This window comes from Camellia sinensis, chromosome 10 (genome assembly GCF_055761805.1).
Source record: "Camellia sinensis isolate YWXY chromosome 10, ASM5576180v1, whole genome shotgun sequence".
NCBI lineage: Eukaryota > Viridiplantae > Streptophyta > Magnoliopsida > Ericales > Theaceae > Camellia > Camellia sinensis.
Genome location: NC_138970.1, coordinates 98,626,836 through 98,634,230, shown reverse-complemented (window position 1 = coordinate 98,634,230; position 7,395 = coordinate 98,626,836). Strand labels below are relative to the sequence as shown.

At 36.7% G+C, this 7,395-nt stretch overlaps 1 long non-coding RNA gene across 1 annotated transcript; it reads left to right on the top strand.

Moving 5' to 3' along the window:
* Positions 1-1,311: 1,311 nt before the first annotated feature.
* On the top strand, positions 1,312-6,902 carry LOC114316584 (uncharacterized). The gene is made up of 2 exons (XR_014342400.1): positions 1,312-6,269; positions 6,372-6,902. It is a non-coding gene; the product is annotated as an uncharacterized LOC114316584 (long non-coding RNA).
* The last annotated feature ends 493 nt before the right edge of the window (positions 6,903-7,395 follow it).

The window sequence follows — 7,395 nt, the reverse complement described above, 5'->3', positions numbered from 1 at the left end:
GATTACCTCATGTTGCTCTAACATTTGCTTCCTTCCCATACGTCGCTACGTCTCCCGTATTTCAGCGTCATCCCAATCATTTAGCCGAGGGATGGAGCGCGTAGTAGCCGATGTACTCTTACAGGGATACGAAAAACGATCCAAGTAAAGTAGCTGCATTATAAGGGGGACAAGATAATTAGTTTACATTTTTGAACAAAATAATATGTATTCCTTAAGAATGCAAAGTGAGGAAATTGTGATGTGATAAAATTATTGATGCCATAGAAGTTTGCACTTGACAATGGTACGGTAGCTATGTTTTATACCTTTTTTTTTCTGTGAATGAAGGACTTTATTGATGCATACAACTTACAACACAATCATATCTATGTGTTTCTGTGTCTCAATGGCAGAATCCCCATGCACCTTTCTGGTTAAAAAGATAAGCTCTTTCTAGTTAAAAAATGTGGTCCGTACAAGTATTTTTGTTGCTGTTGTTCAATAACAGGTAACTTTGTATTTCACAATGACTGCCAATTTATTGAACCATATGGACAGCAATAGATGAAATATGTAATCGGTATGGTACAAACAAATAACGGTCGATTATGTTACCATTAAAAGGAAAACACATCCAGCTGTCTCGCGCTGACCTTTCATCTTATACTTTCAAACACCTTTCACAAGGAATTGCAGTGTCAACTTTGCCCAATTACATGTCTGCATACCGTTCACGTCCTTCATGACATGAATGAACGACAGACTCAAGGCGGTCATTGTTGTAAGACATAATGATATGCAGACTTGCATTTTACTCTGCAATGTTATTAACGTGAACATTAATACAAAAATAGAACCAACAATGTGTCGATAGGAGGTCCTCTCCAAATGCAGTTATCAAAACATTAAGTACGTAATTACCTTTGCAGATTTCGGTGCACGTACAACTTCTTTGCCTAGTTCCTTGGCACTTGCCTTAGTCCTGTCTTGAAACCTTTTTTTCTCATCACATGAGAGTTTTTTCCACCTTTCCCTAATATCGTTTCTGCTCTATAAGTGTTACACCAAAGTGACGCACATACAGGACAAATAACAACTAGAAGTCAAAAATAATTGTCACTACAAGTTGTATCACTCGCAATGTGTGTGCATTTTGTGGTATTTACATATGATTGTATATACAAATAACAATTTCGCACATAATTGAAATAAAAACGTCAATGTCCGAAACTATGTGATACAACTATGTGTAATCATATGTAAATATCACAAAATACACACACATTGCGAGTGATACAACTTATAGTGACAATTATTTTGGACTAGTTGTTATTTGTCTTGTATGTGCGTCACTTTGGTGTAACACTTACAGAGTAGAAAGGATATTGGGGAAAGGTGGAAGGAACTCCCCTGTGATGAGAAGAAGAGGTTTCAGGACATGGCTAAGACAAGTGCCAAGGAACTGGCAAAGAAGTTGCACGTGCAACAAAATCTGCAAAGGTAATTACGTACTTAATGTTCTGGTAACTGCATTTGGGAAGGACCTGTTATCAACACATTGTTGGTTTTATTTTTGTATTAATGTTCACGTTAATAAGATTGCAGAGTAAAATGCAAGTCTGCATATCATTGAAGTTACTTGTTGATATCATTAACCGGTGTAACAAAGCACAGAAGCAGGCAATCACTGATATTGGGTTCGGTGGCCTCCTGGGGATAAAGTGTACCCGTATAGATCACGACTTGTGTCAATGGTTGGTACAGAACTTCGATCCTGACATTAGTTCATTGAATGTTCATGGGCGTCACCTCAGACTCACCTGTGAGGAAGTTCATGTTTTATTGGGTATACGGTCAGAAGGCGATGATGTGCAGTTGACTGGTTCAATAGGCACATATCTCAATATCTACGAAGAAGTTGGAGTTGTTAAGGGAGTCATTCCTTTGAACCAGCTGAGACTTTATCTGACTAAGACTGATGGTGCAGACGACGAGTTTTGGCAAAAATTTGCGTTGTACGTGTTGGGGGCCATGTTGTGTTCTACCACAATGACTGCCTTGAGTCTGTTGTTCATTTATGCCGTAAAGGACGTGAACGGTATGCAGACATGTAATTGGGCAAAGTTGACACTGCAATTCCTTGTGAAAGGTGTTCGGAAGTATAAGATGAAAGGTCAGCGCGAGACAACTGGATGTGTTTTTCTTTTAATGGTAACATAATCGACCGTTGTTTATTTGTATCATGCTGATTCCATATTTCATCCATTGCTGTTCACATGGTTTGATTAATTGACAGTCGTTGCGAAATACAAAGTAACCTGTTACTGAATAACAATAACAGAAATACATGTACGAGCCACATTTTTTTAACTAGAAAGAGCTTATCTTTTTAACCAGAAAGGTGCATGGTGATTCTGCCATTGAGACATAGAAACACATAGATATGATTGTGTTGTAAGTTGTATGTATCAATAAAGTCCTTCGTTCGTAGGAAAAAAAGATATAAAACATAACTACCGTACCATTGTCAAGTGCAAGCTTCTATGGCATCAATAATTTTTTCAAATCTCAATTTCCTCACTTTGCATTCTTAAGGAATACAGATTATTTTGCTCGAAAATGTAAACTAATGATCTTATCCCCCTTATAATGCAACTATTTTACTTGGATTGTTTTTTGCCTCCCTGTAAGAGTACGTTGGCCATTACGCACTCCATCCCTCGGGTAAATAATTGGGGTGATGCCGAAATACAGGAGACGCAGCGACGTATGGGAAGGAAGAAAATGTTCAAGCAACATGAGGTAATTAACCCATTCATTGTGCACATTTGACAACATTGCCGTACATGTGTTATGCAAACAATGACAGACTTCATTTATGTTCCTATGATTAGGTGGGTCTGTTATTGGGATCGTACGATTCGCGATTCCGAACATATGATTCAAATCAATTTCGTAGGAAATCGTTTTGAACAGGTTGTGTGAATAAAAAAAGCTGTGAATTGTAGCTGAATCGGTGAGTCGAATTGGTGAATCATCAATTCATTCGACTTGGTAAAATTGATGTTTGGCTATCTGTTTAGGTTTTTTATTGTTCAACCAGGGCTGACATGACCTTTTTAAGGTATTTCAGAATTTAGGATTACCGTATGCCATATTTTCACTTTCTTCCTCCCTATTTACTCTCAAATAGTCAAATTTTTGCGGGAAAAACATGAACTTCCCCTCTTTACAATATTGTAGCCTTGCATATTCAATTTTATGTACTACTTGCATTTATGAAATGAATTTTTTTAAGCCATCAAGTCAGATTTTTGAAAAAGTTTGAAGATTTTAGTTTTTTAACCTTGTAAAAAGGTCAAAACATTATCGTTCACTTATTGTTAGTTACTTTGTAATTGAAAGTTTATCTTTCTTTATCTAAATGGGACAAGGTCAAGTGGTAAATATAGGATCAAGTGAAGATTTTATCCACACTAGATGATCATCATTTAGAACAATATTTTTGTTCATTTCAAACAAAGAAATTAATTTTTATTAGATATATTTAATATGTAAGTGTGTACATATATGTTGTATGTAATTTAAGAAAACTAACTGAAACTTTACGATTCACAGTTCAGATCAATTCACGATTCAGTACAATGCCATTTTTATTCATGATTCGAATCCCGATTTGACAACTATGTTAGGTGGAGCAAAATACCACAATGGAGGAAAGCAACGACAATGATGACACAATTGACACATACCATGTCCGTAACAAACAGAAACCAGAGTTTGATGAAGTTTGTATGAGCAACGTTGAGTCCGACATTGGTGAACTGAAGGAAAGAATGAAGCAAGTGCTTCACAGCAATGCAGAAATAAGGGAGATATTGTTCAATTTCCAAGGGAAAGAATTTGTTGACAATGCAAAGGTAAGCAAAAGCAATCAGTACACATGCTTGACATAGTTCAAGGGGGTTACTTGAAGATAAAATATCGTACTAAGTTAATGTATGTTTTTGTCTGATTAAGTGGAGTTGACTGAAAGAATTTATAACATTAACTTATCCTCCAGCATTGGTGAACTGATGAAAATGCTGAACCAACTGGTTACAACTATATTGTCTGGGAAACAACCGTTTAATGAACAGACACATATTCCTGAAATCAAGCAAATGATGCAGCAAGTGCTGGAAGGTTTATCGAAAATAGCACAATTGCCTTGCGCGGGGGAAAATGGTGTCGACCCTAGTGTCAGAGTCGAGTTGCATGACAGTGGCGTGGTCTTTCCTAATTATTACGTTAACCCAATAGAGGGTAGTTTTCAAGATTTACAGGGGGTGGATCACAAGGAAAATAATGTGAATAGAATGTTGTCAAATGAGATAATTGATATGCATGATGGACATTTGCGTATCGTCAAAGAAGTTGGGACACGCACAACAACCGTGGCCTTGCCTTGGAGGAAACATACGCAAGCAAAGAAACCAAATCTCTTTCGGTGTAGTTTTTGGCCATCAAGAATGTGGCTAAAGAGAGTGTATCTTCCTTTGATGATTTGCAAACCTTGCCTCCAATACGAGGAGAAGCAGACAAAGTGCATACTTCTCCTAGTAAGATTGCCCAAACATTGGGAGCGGGAGGAATTGTAACAGACAGAGGAAAGGGAAGAGGAAAAGGAAAATGAAGAGGAAGAGGAAGAGGAGTTGAAGCCATAAACGTAGGGGATATGCATTCATACAACATTAGCAAAATAAGTACTCGACTTATTATAGAAAAATTCCCAAGTCGCCATATCATTTCACCTTTTGTATGTTTCATTACAAATTGATGGCGACAACATTATTCATCATAATTGAACCATTATTTGTGTTGTATTTTAATAGTTGTCATTTTAGTGCAAGTTTGCACTAACAAATATTGTGCAATTGTCTTACAGATTTTGGACAAAGTCCTGTCCAAACTACTCAAGTTGGACAAGCGGTTCCGTTTAGAGGTTAGACATCGCTTCACTAATTTTGGATGTGTAATGATGTGTTATGTATATTATAAATTTATTTTGTGAACTGTGTTCAGTTAGTTCATTGTTTATATTAATAGGAGGAGTTGATGGTACTAGAGAGCATAGAGATTTTATCGGCGGATGAAGACAAACTTGTTGACTATGTACTTGACAGAAAAAATAAAAGGTCCAGTTCAATTTACTACTTGCAATTAACCTGTTCCGTAGTATTTGTCAAATAAGTTCAATTTTCTATTTATACATCTTCCTTGTAGGGATATTGTCGGGTCTATGAATCTTCATGGAATGCAATGTGAATGTACTACCTGATGTGACATGCGCATGCTTAAACCAGGGGCGTGGCTATCTGACACTGTAAGTGTTGGCATCTGAAAATATTCTTTTCACTATATGTACATGATAGAGATTTCCCTATAGGGACATTATTTTTTCGTATTAGATTTAAACAAATTGCAAACCTTATTTCTCAAGTTGCCTTATCTGTTACAATGTTCCAGCCAATAAACTTGGTTGTGGTTCAATTGACTAACGGACAACGGCAAGTAAACAAAGATAGGAGGCATACTGCCTGGTTCTTTCCAGTATATCTGTCAGTAAGTAAGTGTTTTAGGTCGGTTGTGAATTGTAGATGACATATTTTCAAAAATGTTTGGCTGAATAACCTTTACACACTAACTATGCAGACTTTGATACTAAATAAAAATACTCAACCTTTGAATCATGAAAATATCGTCAAATCGTATTTTGGACGTGACAGATATACTGGTGTGCTTGATGCATGCGAGAAGGTAATATGAATGTCCATCCCATTAAAGTGAGTAGATTTAATATGAATGTCGGTAATATGAATGTCGATCCCATTAATATGAATGTCAATGTAAATATGAAAGTGAGTAGATGTTCGCATGCCCTCTAAACATTGTCTTCACTTGTGTTTATGTGCATATTTACATGCCTTTCAATTACAGAGGAGTACACTGGTTGTGCATACAAATAGATATGGTAGACCGTGTGACGTACCTATTTGACTCATTGGCATCTGCCACACTGGACAACAACAAGCTTAACGTGGAAAAAATGTTGGTATGTCCTGCTGAATTTGACAAAACTACTTCCAAATTGTGACATCCTTTACATAAACCAACCATCTCCTTTTGCAACAGGTTCAAACAATGCATGCCTTACTGTAACTATAGTTTGAAAATGAATATGGTCAAGACGTGCGTAGCTTTGACGTCCGCATGTTAGACAAAAGGCCATTACAACAACTAGACGAGTAATCCACAAACCCTGTGTCACATTTATTTGACTCCTGAATGACTCATTTAACGAACCTACTTATATTTATGAGAAATTTAATGTTACATTTCATTTGTAGCACTTTCGACTGTGGGATGCTTGTGATCAAGTACATGCAGTGGCTTGATATACCCAGCGATCCACACAAGGTATATTCTATCGTTTCATTTCCAATTGTGAAAGGAATCCTTTCATTTCCTATAACTGTAATTGTACCTGATTTCTGTTATTCGCTTTCTTTACAAAGTTTCATCCTTCTGTGTGCCTAAGTTGTTGCTTGACTTCCTTATAGATATGAATAATTCAAAGATCGGCGAGTATCTTTCGTGCATGACTGATTGAAATTACAACAAATAGAGCAGTGATAGGGAATGGGCTACCAGTACAACAATAATTTGGATGGCCAACCACAGTTCGCTTTTTTTGTAGTAATTGTTTTGCAGAGGGGTGTAAATATGAGTCCTCCCGATGTTTAGGAACAATGATGTAAAGATGGATCACTAATTTGTTTGCAGTACAAGTACTATATAAAGATGAGTTAATCAGCTTGTTGTGGCAATTTTGAGGTCGCAGTTGCGATAATACTAATTTTCCACGCATATTGATTGCATACATAATTCGGATGTTTGGGACTGGAACAAACGAATGACAGTACTAATGTTTGTTCGCTTTTATCATGGCTTGTAAGTAATTACCAAATTGTGCATAAGTTGGATGTAGCAACTCTATCGATCAGTGGAATTATGGGTACGTGTTTGTGTGGGCTCATGTAACCTTATGTCATGAGTAAATCAAAACAGTTACACTTGAATTTGTACAAATTCGATGTGACTGAGCGATGTCTTTCTTTGTGTCTTTGTTTTTGAAGGCCATAATTTTCTCCAAAACAAAGCAAAAAAAAAAAAAAAAAAAAAATCACAAAACAAACAAATCGCAGTGACAAGAATGCACCAACAGGTGTCCACCTGTCGACAAGAATTGATATGGTCAACAAACTGCTGAAATTCTCCTGTCGAACCACCTTACTATTATATTTGCAACTGTTCCTCCACATTCTGGGTTTCACATCGACAGGTCAAACTCTGTATTTTGGCAATGACCCT